Source organism: Elephantulus edwardii, unplaced genomic scaffold (genome assembly GCF_000299155.1).
Source record: "Elephantulus edwardii isolate Elephantulus edwardi_28Jun2011 unplaced genomic scaffold, EleEdw1.0 scaffold00031, whole genome shotgun sequence".
NCBI lineage: Eukaryota > Metazoa > Chordata > Mammalia > Macroscelidea > Macroscelididae > Elephantulus > Elephantulus edwardii.
Genome location: NW_006399781.1, coordinates 9,735,508 through 9,752,223, shown reverse-complemented (window position 1 = coordinate 9,752,223; position 16,716 = coordinate 9,735,508). Strand labels below are relative to the sequence as shown.

Below are 16,716 nucleotides of genomic sequence, written 5' to 3'. Positions count from 1 at the left end.
AGTGTAACAAATTACTTTATAAAACTATAAAATTATTTTTAGGATTTGAAAGAGACTTTAAAAAGAATCAAGAACAATTTCCCATACAATGAAAAATGTCTGTCAAGATAGTATCCTTTCTTCATATCTGTTCAATGCTTGGCAAATAATTTGAGAAGTTAGACTATAATAAGAATGGCATTAGATTTGGAGGAGCTTCATCTAGATCCTGTGATATGCTGATGAATGACACAACCTTGCTTGCTTAAAGTGAAGAGGACCTGAAACACTTGCCCCAGAAGACCAGACTATAGCTTTCAACAAAAATCCTCACCACTGGACCAAGAGGCAACATCACGATAGATAGAGAAAAGACTGAAGTTGTCAATTACCTAATCTTACTTGGATCCACAATCAACACACTTAGTACCAGCAGCAAAGAAATCAAAAGATGTGTCATAGTGGGAAAATATGCAGTCAAGGATCTCTCCAAAGGGCAAAAGGGCAACGATGTGAGTTTAAAGACTAAGGTGAGCCTGATCCAAACTATGGTCTTTTCAATTACTTGTCATGCATCTGAAAGATGGGCAGTGAATAAGGAAGACAAAAGATGAATCGATGCCTTTGAACTGTGGTGTTGGAGAAGAGAACTGATTACCCCATGGATTTCCAAAAGAACAAACAAGTCTGTCTTGAAGGCAGTGCTGCCTCAGAGGCATGGACAGTGAAACTTCAAGTCACGTACTTTGAGATGTTGTCCAATGAGGCCAGCCCTTGGAAAAGGAGATCATGCTAGGAAAGGAGGAAGGACAGAGAAAGAGAAGACCCCAAGCAAGATGGACCAACACAGTAACTGTGACAATGGGCTCAACAAGTCAGGGATGGTGAGGATGGTGAGGGATAGGGCGAGGTTCAGCTCTGTTGTTCCCAGAGTCACTGTGAGTTTTAGTTGACGTGATGGCATCTAACAACAACTCTCTTTAAGGAAGCAGACTGTGACATCTTTCTCCTTGTGAGCACTGGTGGGTTCTAACCACTAACTTTTGGGTTAGCAGTTGAATGCTTAACTACTATGTTATCATGATTCCTTAATTCTGTTTAAGTAACCCTAATTACCCAGCGTGCATGACCCCTGGACAATCTCGTCCATAAATGGTTACTTCTAAACTTTTTACCCTTGCATTAACTAGAAAACCCTCCTAGTTTTCTCGGGGCATATATGTGTGTATGTGTACACACACACAGACATATATATCTCTCCTCTAATTTTCATTTGCTATATGTAACTTATATATTATATACACACATGTTGTCACTGTGTGCCATCAGGTCTGAAACAACACATAATTGACCCTCCAAGTGGGTTTTCTGAGGCAGTAAATCACATAGGAGGAGACTGACTATCCTTCTCCCTTGGAGCAGCTGGAGACTTCGAACCACGTGCCTATGGGATTGCAGCACAGCTTCAACATACATTGGAGCTCTGGTGGCCTAGCAGGTAAAGAGTTGCACTGCCAACCCGAAGGCAGACAGTTCAAATTCAGCAACTGCTACCCAGGAGAAAGATGGGTAACCTACTCACATGTGATTTACAGTCTCTTAAAACCTATTAGAGTGTTAGCTATGAGGTGGTTCCAACTTCATAGCACATAAAAACAAACAAATAAAAACCTCATACGCATATATTAAAATATATCTGTATATTAAAAGATTGGAAGCAGAAGTGGCATCCACTTCCACAATACGTTGCCTCTGGAAACCCTACGAACCTGGAGGAAGGATGAAAGTTATACAGGAGGTGTCCAGGACTTAGTTCATAGGGTCGCTATGAGTCGCCTGCAACTCGATGGCACTTAACAACAACAACAGCAGAGAGAGAGAGAGAGAGAGAGAGCAGTCCTCGGGCCTGCCTTTAATTGTTTTTGGTGGAAACATTCTTCTAGGTCGTGTAACCCTGGTCTGTCCACTTGCTGTACAGAGGTAACTCGTGGTTGCTGTGAAGCCAAACAGTGTGACACTGATGAGTCAAATGTGAGAATGGTTACCCATGGTGGACAGTGTTTGGTGAAGCTCCTCAATTAAGACAAGCTTGGAAGCAGGAGTGGCATTCACTTGCACAACAGCTTGCCTCTGGAAACCCTATGAACCTGGAGAAAGGACGAAAGTTATACAGGAGGTGTCCAGGACTTCGTTCATAGGGTGGCTATGAGTCGCCTGCAACTTGACAGCACTTAACAACACAACAACAACAACATGTTAAAAGGGAGCACTGGTGGTCTAGTGGCAAGAAGCTGGGCTGCAATCTCTAAGGTACATGGTCTGTACCTCAAACAGCTGCTCTGCAAGGAGAAGGATGGGCAATCTTCTCCCATGCAATTAAATGCTTCTGAACACCCATCGGAGGGTCAGCTATGTTCGGTTCTAACTCTACAATACACAACAACAACATACATTAGAAAGATATTTTACACATATATTTTACCAATTTTGTTTACTTCATGTAATTTTCATGTTTCTATACATTTCCTTTCTATAAGCCACCTTTATCATGTTCTAGCATTTTGACTCAGGAAAGCACAACCTACCCTGAGATTCAGTTCACTGGTTTCCATTGTCTTAGCAAGAATAAAGAATCATAATCGAGGCATCCTGCCCAATAAGGTTTTTGTTTTCTGGCTATTACTGATTAAACCTCAGGATTTTAAGAAGCAAGGCATCAATTAACAGAAATGACTGTAAACAAAATACTCTGATATACCATAAAATACCCAATGTTCCAGATCACGTCCTATTCCATTTATCAGGACTCAGCACCTACATCAGTGACCCTCATTACAATTAAACAAGATACACAATGAGGGCTATCAAATGCGTGCATACATAGACCAGTCTTGAGAAATCTTCAAATAAATCCCTCTGCTGACAATCACTAATATTGTTGTTGTTGTTGTTGTTATGTGCCGTTGAGTCGCCTGCGACTCATAGCGACCCTATGTACAACAGCCCTAAACTCCGCTCTGTCCTGTGCCAATCGCACTGTCTCTGACACTCCCATCCCAATTATCCCAGTCACTGAATCAATCCACCTCATAGAGGGCCTTCCTCTCCTGCGCTGTCCCTCCACCCTCCCAAGCATGATGTCTCTCTCCAAGGACCGGTCTCTCCTCACAACATGTCCAAAGTATGTTAGACGGAGCCTCAGAATCCTTGCCTCCAAGGAGCCACCCGGTTTAACCCTTTCCAGGACAAATCTGTTTTCCTAGCAGTCCATGGTATTCTCAATACTCTTCTCCAGCACCACAGCTCAAAGGCATCAATTCTCCTTCTATCCTCCCTAGTAATTGTCCAACTCTCTGATGCATAACAAGTGATTGGGAAGACCAAAGCCTGTATCAGCCGCACCTTAGTCTCCAGAGAGACACAACTGCTCTTCAGTACTTTGGAGAGGTCCCTAACAGCAGACTTTCCCATGGCAATGCGCCTTTTAATTTCCTGGCTGCTGGTGCGAAGACTGTTGACTATGGAGCCAAGCAAACTAAAGCTGTGTACAATCTCAATCTCTTCACGCGAGACATTCATTCCGGCTGGCCGCACAGAGGAAGGGGTAGGCATCTGACAAGCTGAAGGCTGGGCAGCTTAGAGACCCCTCCCATCTCCCCCAGGTAATCGAAGAAGAAAAAAACCACAAGAAAAGCCTATCTACACACCAGTTCAACAGGATGCCTCACCTTTAGTCGGGAAACATTATGACTAAACTTCAGAGACATTGATCCCAACATAAGGAACTACCATCAGCTGATGTGTTTGGAATCACAGAAGCCATGGAACTTCATATATAAGTTATTAGATGGAGGGCTGGTCAAAGGGAGATAGATGTGAAGGGAGGGGGTAGAAGTGGCTGGGTATCCTGGTGGATGATGGAGCAGGAAAATAAGTGGGTAAAGACGCGTCTGAGAAAGGCAGGGACAACACTGACACTAAAGTTAACGCCGCAATAAGGGATATGCCTTTAACTTGCTGGTCTATCTGATACTTCTCTAAATCTGAACAGTCACATTAAGACAGACTAGGAAGAAGGACTGGCCATCCACTTCTGAAATAGCAGGCCTCTGAAAACCCTATGTACATCACTAATGTTATTACATATAATTTACTCAGCTATTACGGTGACGCCAAATTTCCTACAAAGAAAGTAAGAAGAGTCAAAGGTGGATAGAGAAATAAATGTCTCCAGAAATATCTGCTGTGCCTCAAAGCAGACAAGCAGTCAATTAAAAGTCATATTCCTGGGGCAAAATGGGATTAGCATGTAGAGTTTACTAAGTGATCTTTTTTGGTTTACTGATTTTTTTTTTCTATCAGAGAACAAGGCATTCTTTGAAATGCTCTAAGCCAGTTCTAAACATCAAGAAAAAAGCAAAATCATTCTTTTAAGTCTTGTTTATAGAGAGACCCTAAACAGAAATGCAAATAGAGCAAGACCATCCCACACAGGAATACTGCAGAGCCAGCCAAGGTAGACAGCAAATGACGGTAAAAGCATCCATACCAAACTGTCATGTCAGCAACATTCTAGTTATACTACATGAGTATTAAATTTAGAACCTCCTAAGTACATAGTTTATTAACAACAAAAAAAAAACCCCAAACAAACCAACTTCAAGTTCATTCCACCTCACTGTAACCCTGTAAGATGAAGCAGCACTATCCCAGAGGATTTCCAAGAAGGTAAATCTTTACAGGAGCAGACTGCTCCATCCTTCTCCCATAAAACTGTTAGTGGTTTTCAACTGTCAATCTTCAGGTCAGCACGCAAGCACTCAACCACAGTATCACCAGAATTCCTTGGTTCATTCATTCACAAATCCTTATTAATTTTAACAATCTAATGTCAAGGTTAAAAGCCAATTAAAATATTAACAAACATTATATACAACTCTAAAAACATAATTTATTTGCTTGTGGAACCCCACTCCTAAATAATTCAATTAGCTGTATGAACAAAAAGTCTTAAGGAACAGGAGTGTCTTTTTCTCTCCAGTCACCATCAATTCTGTATGTCAGAGAACCACGGGGACTCCAGGCTCATATAAATATTAAATTATTCTAATGCGTTTCCATTTGCCTGTTCCTTAGTAGTATAAAAATAAATGGATGCTAGTAAAATAGTAAAATAACTCAATCCACCAGAAAAAAAATATGAGTCTCCTTCCTTAACTACACTTCTAGTCTTCTACCCCAGGGATACATTAGTCAACAGCTCTGTACATAGGTTTGAAGAAAGTGTGTATCTTCTTATGTAAATCTGTGCTTTTAAATCCAAAAAACAGAAATACACCACACATAGTTTTCTACTGTCTTTTCTTGGCAAGCAATGTATCTTCGAGACTCTTTGTGATCAGCAACAGAGGATCATTCTTTCTAACAAATACAAAATATCTGGATATATTATATTGTGTTTAACCAGATTCCCATTAGCACATGTTTAGATTACTTCTACTTTTATGTTATTTCAAACAACATTGTGATAAACAGCTTTATATGTAAATTTCTGCATGCATACTTAAAGGGTGAATTTTCAGAAGTACTGTCTGTTTTCAGAGTTGAACAAAAAGGTCACCAGGAAATGCTGTAAGTTTAACATTTAGTGATTTTGAAAGCATTAAACATTAACACAAAGTTGGCGGTAAGGTTTTGCAAATTAATGGACAGCTAAGTTAAAAAAGGTAAAATAGTAGAAAGAAAATCTTTGGTCCCTGGGACAAAAACACTTGAAGAAGAAATCACGTGAGTTTTTGGTTGTTTTGGTGTCTTTTATTTTTTTTTTTCAGAAGAGCATTTATAAGGTAGGATTAAGGCGGGGTAAAGACCAGAGTTCCTTTGTTTGTTGTCTTAGTTTGGTCTCTTTTCTTACTTAAACCTAAGGATAAAATGCAACTGATCAGAAAATGCGGGACATAGAGCATTACAGAGCCAAACTCTGATGTAAGATTATTTAAATGTCTATTCACAAATTGTTTTATTTCCACTGGGATCTACAAAAATGAAAGATCATTCAAAGAAAAGAAAGCAGAGCAGTTAGCTTCCAGAAACAATACAGTCAGTAATTTTAATTTCTGATCAATTTGATGGGGAAATATTAACAACTGCCTTATAGATACAAAATAAACTTTTCTTTGAAAGTTCTTTATTAAAATAATATAAGGATATTCAAGGCTATGTTTTTCAACCACCATTTTCTCAGGCAGTCCAGGACTGCTGTATTTCTCACCTAAGAACACAAGCAAGAACTTACCTCTCCCGAAGTGCTATGATTTGAATGCCACAGTACAAACTGATTCATATTTTGTCCTTTAATGGTCCGTAAGTTTCTTCAAATGAAGTCCATGTTAGAGTCCATAGACATCAGTGTTCTGCAAAACTGAAAATGTCAAGAATGTCAATATACATATCTACGTCTTCACTTAGATAACAAATCATTATGAAATAAGTTACAGATATTTAGATGCACACAATTTCACAAATATGGCAATGAATAGCAAACCGAGGCAGCAAAACTACAGGACATTAAAATTAGTATAAACTTGGAGGATCTCAGAACATCTCTTGGTACAATACTGTATGTTTCCTAAAGGTGGCACCATAGGTCTGCTGTTGTTAGTTGCCACCTCATCTGCTCCTGTCATGACAAGCCCCTGTGTGCCTGAACAGAACTGTGCTTCACAGAGTTTTCAAGGCGATGACCTTTCAGAAGCAGATCACCAGCACTACCTCCCGAAGCACCTATGGGTGGATATGTATCACCAGTCTTTCAGTTAACAGTCCAGTGCATAATACAGGGAAGAGAAAGCGATAAATTGTCATTAGGTCTAAATTCTTGGCCCTTTGCAGAAGTCAAAAACCAAGTTTTAAATGCAAGCAACCTTTTGTTAAACTAAAATAACATGCATTATTGATGTATTCTATCATAACTGTATTTTATATTCATATTTTATTGTGTAGTTATGTCTCACAGAAGCCAGCAGGTCAAGGCTGACACCTGCAAATTCGGAGGCCTTCGGGAAGACAACATTATATACCAAATCTATAGGATATATCAGCCTCCCCTGGGAAACTACTGTAGCATAAATGGAGGAGAGGAGGCCCTAAGGCACAAGAAGTCAATCCTGGAGCAGAAATTCAAGACTCCTAAACTCAAGAAATACTGCCCACAGCATAAGAAACTGGCAGCAGCTTGAGGCGTTCAGAATCACAGAAGATCAGAAAGGTTGACATATAGGCCATCATAAGGGCTGGATAGGGGAGATAGATAGATGTTGAATGGAGGAGGTGGGAGAAGAAGTGAATGCTGGTGGAGCAGGGAAAGGGGTGGGGACAACAGAGAATCTACTAGTTTTTTCTACTACTGGGAAATATCTTTAATCTGCTTTTCTTTCTAAAATGCTTGTCTGTCAGATAAATGCTTGTCTGTTCTAAATCTGAACATTCACATTAAGACAGACTAGGAAGAAGGATTGGCCATCCACTTCTGAAATAGCAGGCCTTTGAAAACCTATGTACGATAGAGCCCCCAAGTATGGGAACACATAGGAGGAGGAACAGCTGTAAGTAGACACTATATCTAGAATATGGAAAGTGAGAGCCATGAGTGTAGGAAAATTAGATATTGCTAAGGAAGAAATGGAACACATAAATATTGACATACTTGGTATTGGCAAAATGAGATGGACTGGCATTGGACATTTTTAGTTCAGTGAGGAAAAATGGGGTTGCCGCCATAGTTAAAAAAGTCAATTCTAGATCCATATTGAAATACAATGCTATGAGTGACAAGGTGCTATCCATATGTATACAAGGAAGTCCAGTGAATACCACTATCATTCAGATATATGCACCAACAACCAAAGAGGAGGAAATAGAGATTTCTATGGGGGGGAGTGCTGGGAGGGGAGAAAAGTACAACAATGAATGAATAGAAATCCAAAGTCTCTGTAAATTTTCACTGACATTAATAATAAATTTTAAAAAAAAGATTTCTACCAACTCTTGCAGTCAGAGATTGATCTAACATGCAATCAAGATGCATTCATAATAATGGGTGATTGGAATGCAAAAGTTAGGAACAGAGGAAAAGGATCAGCAGTTGGAAAACATGGACTTGGTCACAGAAATGAGCTGGAGATAGAATGATAGAATTTTACACAACCAACGATTTATTCATTGCAAATACATTTTATAAGAAACATAAATGCAGATTATGCACATGGATTTCGCCTGGTGGTATGCATAGGAATCAGATCGATTACATCTGTGGAAAGAATCGCTGGAGAAGCTCAATCTCATCCATGAAAACTAAGCCAGGTGCTGACTGTGGAAGAGACCACTAATTACTCATATGCAAGTTCAAGCTGAAACTGAGGAAAATGAAATCAAGTCCACAGGAACCAAAATTTGACCTTGCATCTATCCCACCTGAATTTCAAAACCATCTCAGGAACAGGTTTGAGTGAAGACTGGATGAGCTGTGGGAGGCTATCAAGAATATCACCCAGCAAGAATGTAAAAGTTCATTGCAAAGACAAAGGAGGAAGAAAAGACCAAGATGAAATGTCAGATGAGGGAGAAAACTGTTTAAAAGGCATATATGGGTATTATTATCATGACAAGAGTCCAGAATGAAGGCTGCATAGTGGAGTGGGATGGGGGGAACTGGATACCAATGAAAGAATTTGTCTTTTACTTTTCACAGAGAAGAATGAACTGGCGGTGGTGGGAAGGTGGGAAGGTGGGCAGGGAGAAAAATGCAACAATGAATGAATGGAAATCCAAAGTCTCTGTTTATTAATCAATTAAAAAAAGAGAAAGTCTAAGTAGTTTTCAGAAAGAAACCAAATTGGGAATCATCTGGAAATAAGTAAGGAAGAAATAATAATTATTTATTGGAAGTGAAATTGATTGGAGGCTGGAAAATTGAGCATGAGTCAGTGCAACAGTAGAAAGTTGAAATGGATCTTTAAAAGACCATTTGAAACAAAGTTGAGAGGAAGCACTGGAGAGTCAGAGGAGAGAGAAGAAAGGCTGAATTCACAGTGGTCACCTACCTCCAGTTTGGGCATGGGTTTCCACAACTCAAAGCTGGCTCCAGGTTTTTACCTGTGGCCATACCGGGCTGCTAATTAAACACTGGGAGTTTGAAACTATCCCAAAGCTGCTTGGGAGAAAGACTTAGTCTTCTATTTCTATAAAGATTATAGACAAGAAAACCCAAAGAGGAAGTTCTACTCTGTCAGACGGGGTCATTATGAGTCAGAATAGATCTGACAAACTTTACTAATAACAACTTAAATAAAATAACCTGCAATAGGTCTTTGGAGACAGTTCAAATATGCATCCATAATTAATATTAAAATACAAGTGAATCTCTTGGGATTCCTCACAAAACTTCAAAACAGAGCTGGGAAAAGTCAGGTTTAAGAAATAAAATGTCTGCTGGGTCAGCACAATTCTATAGTGATTTCATTGTAAATAAACATATTTTAAAATGGAAAAAAAGAAGAAACTCTGAATATTGCACTAGAGCACCGAGAAGCCAAAGCAAAGGGGGAAAATTAAGATATTAAGGAGTTGAACAGAAAATTCCACAGGGCAGTGCAGGAATACAAAGTATTACACTGAAATATGCAAAGAGCTGGAGTCAGAAAATCAAAAGGGCCAAACTCCCTCTGTATTTCTTACGCTGAAGAACGGAAGAACAAATTCAAACCTCGAGCTGCAACACTTAAGGATGCTTTGGGCAGAATATTAAATGATCCAGAAGATGGAAAGAGTATACAGAGTCATTGTACTGAAAGAAGTTGGTGGACACAGAAGAATTTCATGAAAAACCGTATAAGCAAGAGCCTGTGGTGATGAAGGAAGAAGTTCAAGCTGCTCTGAAAGAACTGGCAAAAAACAAGGCCCCAGGAATGAATGGCATACCAACTGACATATTTCAACAAAGAGACACTCACCAAGTTGTGCCAAGAAATCTGGAGGACAACTACCTGGCCAACTGACTGGAAGATTAGAGATTATAGAAGGAGAATCGATGCCTTTGAACTGTGGTGCTGGAGAAGAGTACTGAATATATCATGGACTGCAAGGAGAACAAACAAGTTGGCTGGAGAGGGTGAAGCCAGGATTCTTCTTGGAGGAAAGGATTCTGAAACTTCATTTGACATATTTTGGACATGTTGTAAGGAGGGATCAGTCCTTAGAGAGGGACGTCATGCTTGGGAGGGTGGAGGGACAGCGCAGGAAAGGAAAACCCTCAATGAGATGGATTGAATCAGTGACTGGTGTGATGGGGGTAGGTATGTCAGAGACAATAAGATCGTCACTGATAGAGCCAGATAATAAGATAGAACAGGGTTTAGGGCTGTTGTACATAGGATCACTATGAGTCACAGGCGACTTGACAGCACATAACAACAACAACAACAACATATATATGGATATGTGAAGTATGCATATCTAATAATATATGTAGAATTATACACATACTGTTTGTATGGGGAACTCTCGTGGCCTAATTATAAGGAGTTGTGCTGCCAGTGCAAAGGTAAAAGGTTGGAATCCATCAGCTGTTCCACGGGAGAAAGACTTTGCAATCTCCTCCCTGCAATTTTTAAAGACTCTGAAAACCCACTGAAGTGCCAACTATTAGCAGTTTACAACTCTGAAGATACATAACAGCAACAACAACATTGTATATATGTATCAACATTAACATATTATTGCACGTTATTTAAATAAAAACATGTCTAATTGGGAGTGGACTTAAGTTATTTTTAAAATATCTAAGATTTTAAGTCCTACCAATCATATCCAATCTCATGATTGTGGATCCTACTGCCATGAAAATAGGAGCTCTGGTGGCCTAGTGGTTAAGAAGCTGCACTTTAACCTCAAAGGCATGTGGTTCAAATCCGCCAGCTGTTCCACAGGAGAAAGATGGGCAATCTCCTTTCATGAGATTAACTGCCTCTGAAAACCCGAAGTCGGGTCAGCTATGAGGTCAGTGACTCCATGGTACAAAAAAACAACAACAACAGTGAAAACTGATAGCTCGAACATAACAGGACTACCTTGCTTTTCCAGGTTTTGGAAATTTTCCACTTGTGACAAGATGTAATCGCTTCCCAATTCTTTTGAGGATTGCTCCCTATTAGCAGAAAATATTTGCATTTTCCTTCCCTGACATGAATATCTATCTCCCTTTGACTGGTTTTGGCTTTTGTAGCTTTTACTGTATCTCTTAGACAACAGGAAGCCCAAACACCATCACCTCACTGGAACTGCACCCAATTAGTGAGTCATGCCAGATCCTATTACAAGGCTGATGTATTAGCTGCACTTTCTTACCACTTGACAATCAAGCAACATTACTTGTTTTTAGGTCTATGACCACTTTTCACCATCTGTTGTTGTTGTTAGGTGCCACTGAGTCGAGCACAATCCATAATGACCCTATGAAAAACAGACCTGAAACCTGTCCTTTCCTGTGGCATCCACACAATTTCTGAGCAATAGTTTTCACCACTTAAGACACCTTAATTAAGACCTTACAATAGAAACCATTTAAATGTTACAGATTCATTTTTCCTTTGAGACTTCCCATAGCTGTTCATGGAGTTTAAATGGGTATGCACCAAAACTGCTGCTGCTGTTATTGTTGTTGTCTAAAGTACCAAAACTGCTGCGTGGTGTTAATTCCAACTCATGGGGGGGAGAGGGAGTGTTGCTGCTGTTGTTAGATGCTGTCTAGTTGAGTAATGTTCAGAGTGACCCTATGAACAAAAGATTGGAACTCTGTCATATCCTGCGCCTTCATTATCTCTGGCATACCTGGGTCCACAGCTATTGTCACTTGTGTCAATCCATCTCTTTGAGGGTCTTTCTTTTTCACTTACCTTCCACCTTTCCTCGAATGATGTCCCGAAAGGACAATGGAAACATTGACTAGCCTCTCCTAGTAGCTATATGCCCAAAATATGTAAGACAAAGTGCCATCCCATCAAATACGACTCATAACAACCCGTGAACAACAGATCTAAACCTGGCCCTATCCTGTGCCATCCTCGTCATCTCTGATACACATGAGGCCCCCTTGTTACAGTCATTGTGCCAATCTTGTTAAGGCTTTTCCTCTTTCTTTGACCCTCCACATTTGGACTGGTGTCTTTTTCCACGGACTGGGCACTCCTTAACAACATGACCAAAGTATAGCAACTCTGTATATACCAAACAAAACAATGTCTGAATTTTCATAAATATGTTATGCTTTCATAAATATATTTCAAAACATTTTTGTTATTAACTCATTCTCATTTGTATCATACCTCAAAACAGGAATGAAAACAGTAAAAAGGGAAATAAGTTTGCTGAAAAGAAAGCACTCAGAACACTAATTAAATGTTCAGTTTATAGGCAACTTCCAATACATCATTCATCTACAAATTCTCCCCAAAAGGATAAAGGAAAAAGAACGAAGTCAAATCAACTGCCTTCCCCTCTCCATGCAAACCTAAGAAAATCATTAATGACCCATATCTAAATTTCAATAATCGCAAAAGACAACCATGTCATGGAGCTCGGGATACTGAGGCTCAGGAAAGCTCCCCCGCTGAGCCAACTCAGATCCGTTCACTTGATCCATTAAACATCATCTAATGAGAAGTGCTTAACAAGGGCAGAGCATTGCTCTACGGACAGCGACAAAAAAGACCTGATCCCCAAACCCTACTTAGCAAAGGGGAGGTGGGAGTGGGGCTAGGTGGGTGATGAACTCATTTCCAATTTCTGTTTCTCCACTCCCGAGTGTCAATGCCTGAGAACCCCTCCAAGGTCAACTCCCAAAACTCAGCTTGCGTTTATTTATTCGATGACCTCCGCTCCTATGTATTATCCTGTTCCCAAGAGGTCTTCGTATCCTTATGCCCTCAAAAGATCTCACGCCAGGGGATGTTCCATTCGATAAACCACAAAATGAGAGAATACCTCAGCCTGACCAAAGAAGTGGTGATCGATCAACATAATGCACTAACTCCACCCTCACCCCCGCCCAGGTACCTGCCCGCAGATTACCTGCCCTGCATCCAATGCTCCAAACAGACCTCTGCAGCCTCGCCCCGCCCATCGCGACGCCCTCTACAAAACAGGTACCGCCCCGGGGCGTAACTTCCTTTGTATCACTTCCGGTTAGGACTCTAGCCCGCCCCAAACTCCTCCAAATGCCAAATGTCATTGGTTAGCGTCACTTCCGCCTTCTTCTATTTATTTGGAGGGCAGGTGCTCTTCTAGGTTTATTTCGCAAGGTTATTAGGAAAGTTTTCTTTGGTTTCTAGACTGAATGTCCAGTTCGAGAAGATTGCTCATCTTTATCCCGCGGGATTCGCTGGAGGATTTGGACCGCGAGAGAGACTAGGGCTTCTGAGTTGACAGCTCAGCTCTGTAAACATTACGCTATCAGAGCGCTTTTTTTAAAAAAAATACTAGTTTATTTACAAAGTTCGGATATTTTCACACCAGATCTATCCCATTTCTTGACACACACACCCCATCAAATTGTGCAACCCTATAATTAAACAACCCGCACACCCACCCATCCTCTGCTCCCGCTCTCCTCCCTTGGATCCTCATACACGGTCTACCGTTATGGTTGTAAACAATATTTGTCCTTACGGGACGGAGTTAATTCACTGAGCATAATATTCTCCAGTCGCTCCAAAGTTAGGTAGTGATTTACAAAATCATTGCTCTTTTTTTAATCACAGCTTTATTTTTTTATTGAGATTTTAAGGAAAGTTTATAGAGAACTTGGATTTCCATTCATTCATTGTTGCACCTTTTCCTCCCTGACATCCCCCACCACCCCTCAGTTCGCTTTTCTCTTTGGGAAAAAAAAATTCTTTGATTGTTAGATAGCTTTCCTCCCTCCACTTTACTATCTATACTCTCTTGAATTAGTGTGTGGAGTAGTGCAAACTTGTCAGTGTCTGCATCCTTCCTTCTGCCACTACCTTCTGCTCCCGTTTCTTGAATACATTATTCTCTATCTAAAAGGCTCGGGCCCTCTGAGAAACCACAAAGAGTTCAGTTTTTTTTCTATCCAGTCGAGTCCCTTTTGCGTGCGATTTCTGAGTCTGAGGAATTAAGATACTGCGTTGTGTGCAAATGTTAGTTTTGGACAAGTTAATCTTTGTGCGTCCTATTTTCCACAAATGTGAAAAGGAAATAATAAAAGTACCATAATCATAAAATTGTTTCGTGTATTGCTTTCAGCTATTAAGACTGTCATGTTGAAAGCGCTCAATGAGTATATACACTTTTTTGTTGGAACTTTCTAGTGGTGGAAAGACTGTTACCAGTTTTACTGTTAGACTCTAACTTTTAATTTCCTTTTCTTTCCACTGAGGATTCCTCCAGACAAAGCAGAATCTTATGTAGGCCCGAACTTGAACCCTATTTTGAAATATTTTTGTCACTTATCATTTGCATAGTTATTGTGCTCGGGGCTGGGTGTAGAATTGAGGAAAAATAGTCGTTAATTCAATAGAATATTGTTATTTTATTGAGTCAACCTGACAGAACAAACAAATTAGCATGACAAAAGCACATAAAGCACCAATGTGGCCCTGCCTGGTAACTTAAATCCTCAATACACTTATTTTTCTATGCCATGCTCCAAATTTATTAGAATCTATACACTTATCATTAACATTCAGAACATCAGGAATGGGAACCTGTTGAGAATAACCTGGACTCAAAACAAGTATTATTAATACTTAGAACATTCAAAATGGGAATGCATAAGAAAGCCAGTAGTTCTTGCTCTTTATTTCGCCTTAGAAGGGGTTCAGAGTGATCTCAAGAGAGAATGATTTTGGCAGGACCTCTTTTTCTATTTTCCACTTTAAGGACTAATAATAGATTGTTAACTCTTTGGTTCCTCCGGTGGAGGTCATAAGTGTCACAAATGGTCTAATGAGAACCTGGTTTCCTAGAATGACTTTGCAGATTAGTTATCAACCTGTGGAGTTTTTCTTCTACAATCTCCCCTTTTAATCTAAAATTCTCCCACATAACAGTGGCTTGCTCTGCTCCATGATTTAAGTGGGAACAAAGTATTCAGGAAAATAAAAATAAAAATTTGAAACAGGAGTAGCATCCACTTCCTAAACAACATGCCCCTGGAAACTATGAACTTTGATAAATGTCGATAGTTATAGAAAGGCTTCAGGCCTATTGTTCATAGGGTCGCTATGAGTCGTGCTCGACTTGATGGCAGTCAACAACAACAAATCTATAAAGTTATAAACAAAGTTATAAAGGCATCTAAATGTGTTGGCATTTAGGTGGCAACCGCGGCAGATACTTTAAAATCATGGTTTTAGTTTCCAGTAGATAACCACCTGGTTCTTTAGTGAATCTCTTAGATCTGGACTACTGCTCCTTCAGTATTGAAAAATAGTCATCATAACATTTTTTGTTTACAAAGGGCTTCTCCTGGGGTGTAAAACATGTAATGCATTTGTAATAACAAATAACTAAGATTAGTACAAGAAACCGTATTAGTTCTTGGAGCCCATGAGCTCACAAGCCTATTCCTTGTGGAACCATCCAAACAGATGGTAAGCTACAAAAAGGTGTTGATGTTGTTATTATATGCTCAAAGACATTGAGATTTCTTCTTTCATATTTATTCATTGTCCAATTTTCAGATGCATGGAGAATAATTAAAAACATGATGGCTTGAACCAGGAACATGATCCAGTGTTCTGGGATTCTCATTCTTCTCAGAGTCAGCCAAAGTTTGTTGTGATCCACACAGTCAAATGCCTTTGCATAATCAATGAAACATAAACAGACATTCCTCTGGTATTCCCTGCTTTTAGCCACGATCCATCTGACATGAAATACAATATTCTTAATACCACAACCCCTTCTAAACCCAGCCTGTACTTCTGGCAATTCTCTGTTGATGTGCTGTTCCAGTCGTTTATGAATATTATTTTTTTAAATGCCTATGAAACAAAAAAATGAGCTATGGCAGCCTAGTGATAATCTATACTGCAATCCTGAATACATAAGATTCAAATCCACCAGCTGCTCAGTGGGAGAAGGATAGGCAATCTTCTCTTCTGCTATTAACTGCCTTTGAAAACCTGCTAGAGGGTCAGCTATGGGTTGATTCTGACTCAATGGTACTAAAAAACAATTTTTAAAAAAAGGCACAAAACAAAATAAAAACAAAACTCTGTTCTCCACCTTGATGCAAAATTATAGGATTTTTTACTCCTTCCTGTTTTGCAATGTCAAAATATTTATTGTTGTTAATCCAATGGATGCTGGCATATTGGCAGCGTTTCTTCAATATTATGAGAGGAGCTCTGGTGACCTCTTGGTAAGAAGCTGCACTGCAATCCCTAAGGCAAGTGATCAAAATCTACCAGTTGCTCCCACATGGAAGGATAGACAATGAGATTAACAGCCCATGGAAAACCACTGGAGGGTCAGTTATGGGTCAGTTCTGAGTTGACAGCACACACTAACAAATGGTATTTAATTTTTCTGTCATATGTTGTTGTTGTTGTTGTTATGTGCCATCGAGTCGCTTGCGACTCATAGAGACCCTATGTACAACAGCCCTAAAATCTGTTCTGTCCTGTGCCAATCTCTTTGTCTCCAACACACTCA

The 16,716-nt window shown here is 39.8% G+C and overlaps 1 protein-coding gene across 1 annotated transcript in view; it reads right to left on the bottom strand.

Moving 5' to 3' along the window:
• MAP3K13 (mitogen-activated protein kinase kinase kinase 13) overlaps nt 1-6,392 on the bottom strand; it is a 218,861-nt gene extending 212,469 nt beyond the window's left edge. The window contains exon 1 of the mRNA XM_006884089.1: nt 6,275-6,392. The gene's annotated coding sequence lies outside the window, so the exon portion shown is untranslated. The remainder of the gene's footprint in view (nt 1-6,274) is intronic.
• Nucleotides 6,393-16,716: the final 10,324 nt, after the last annotated feature.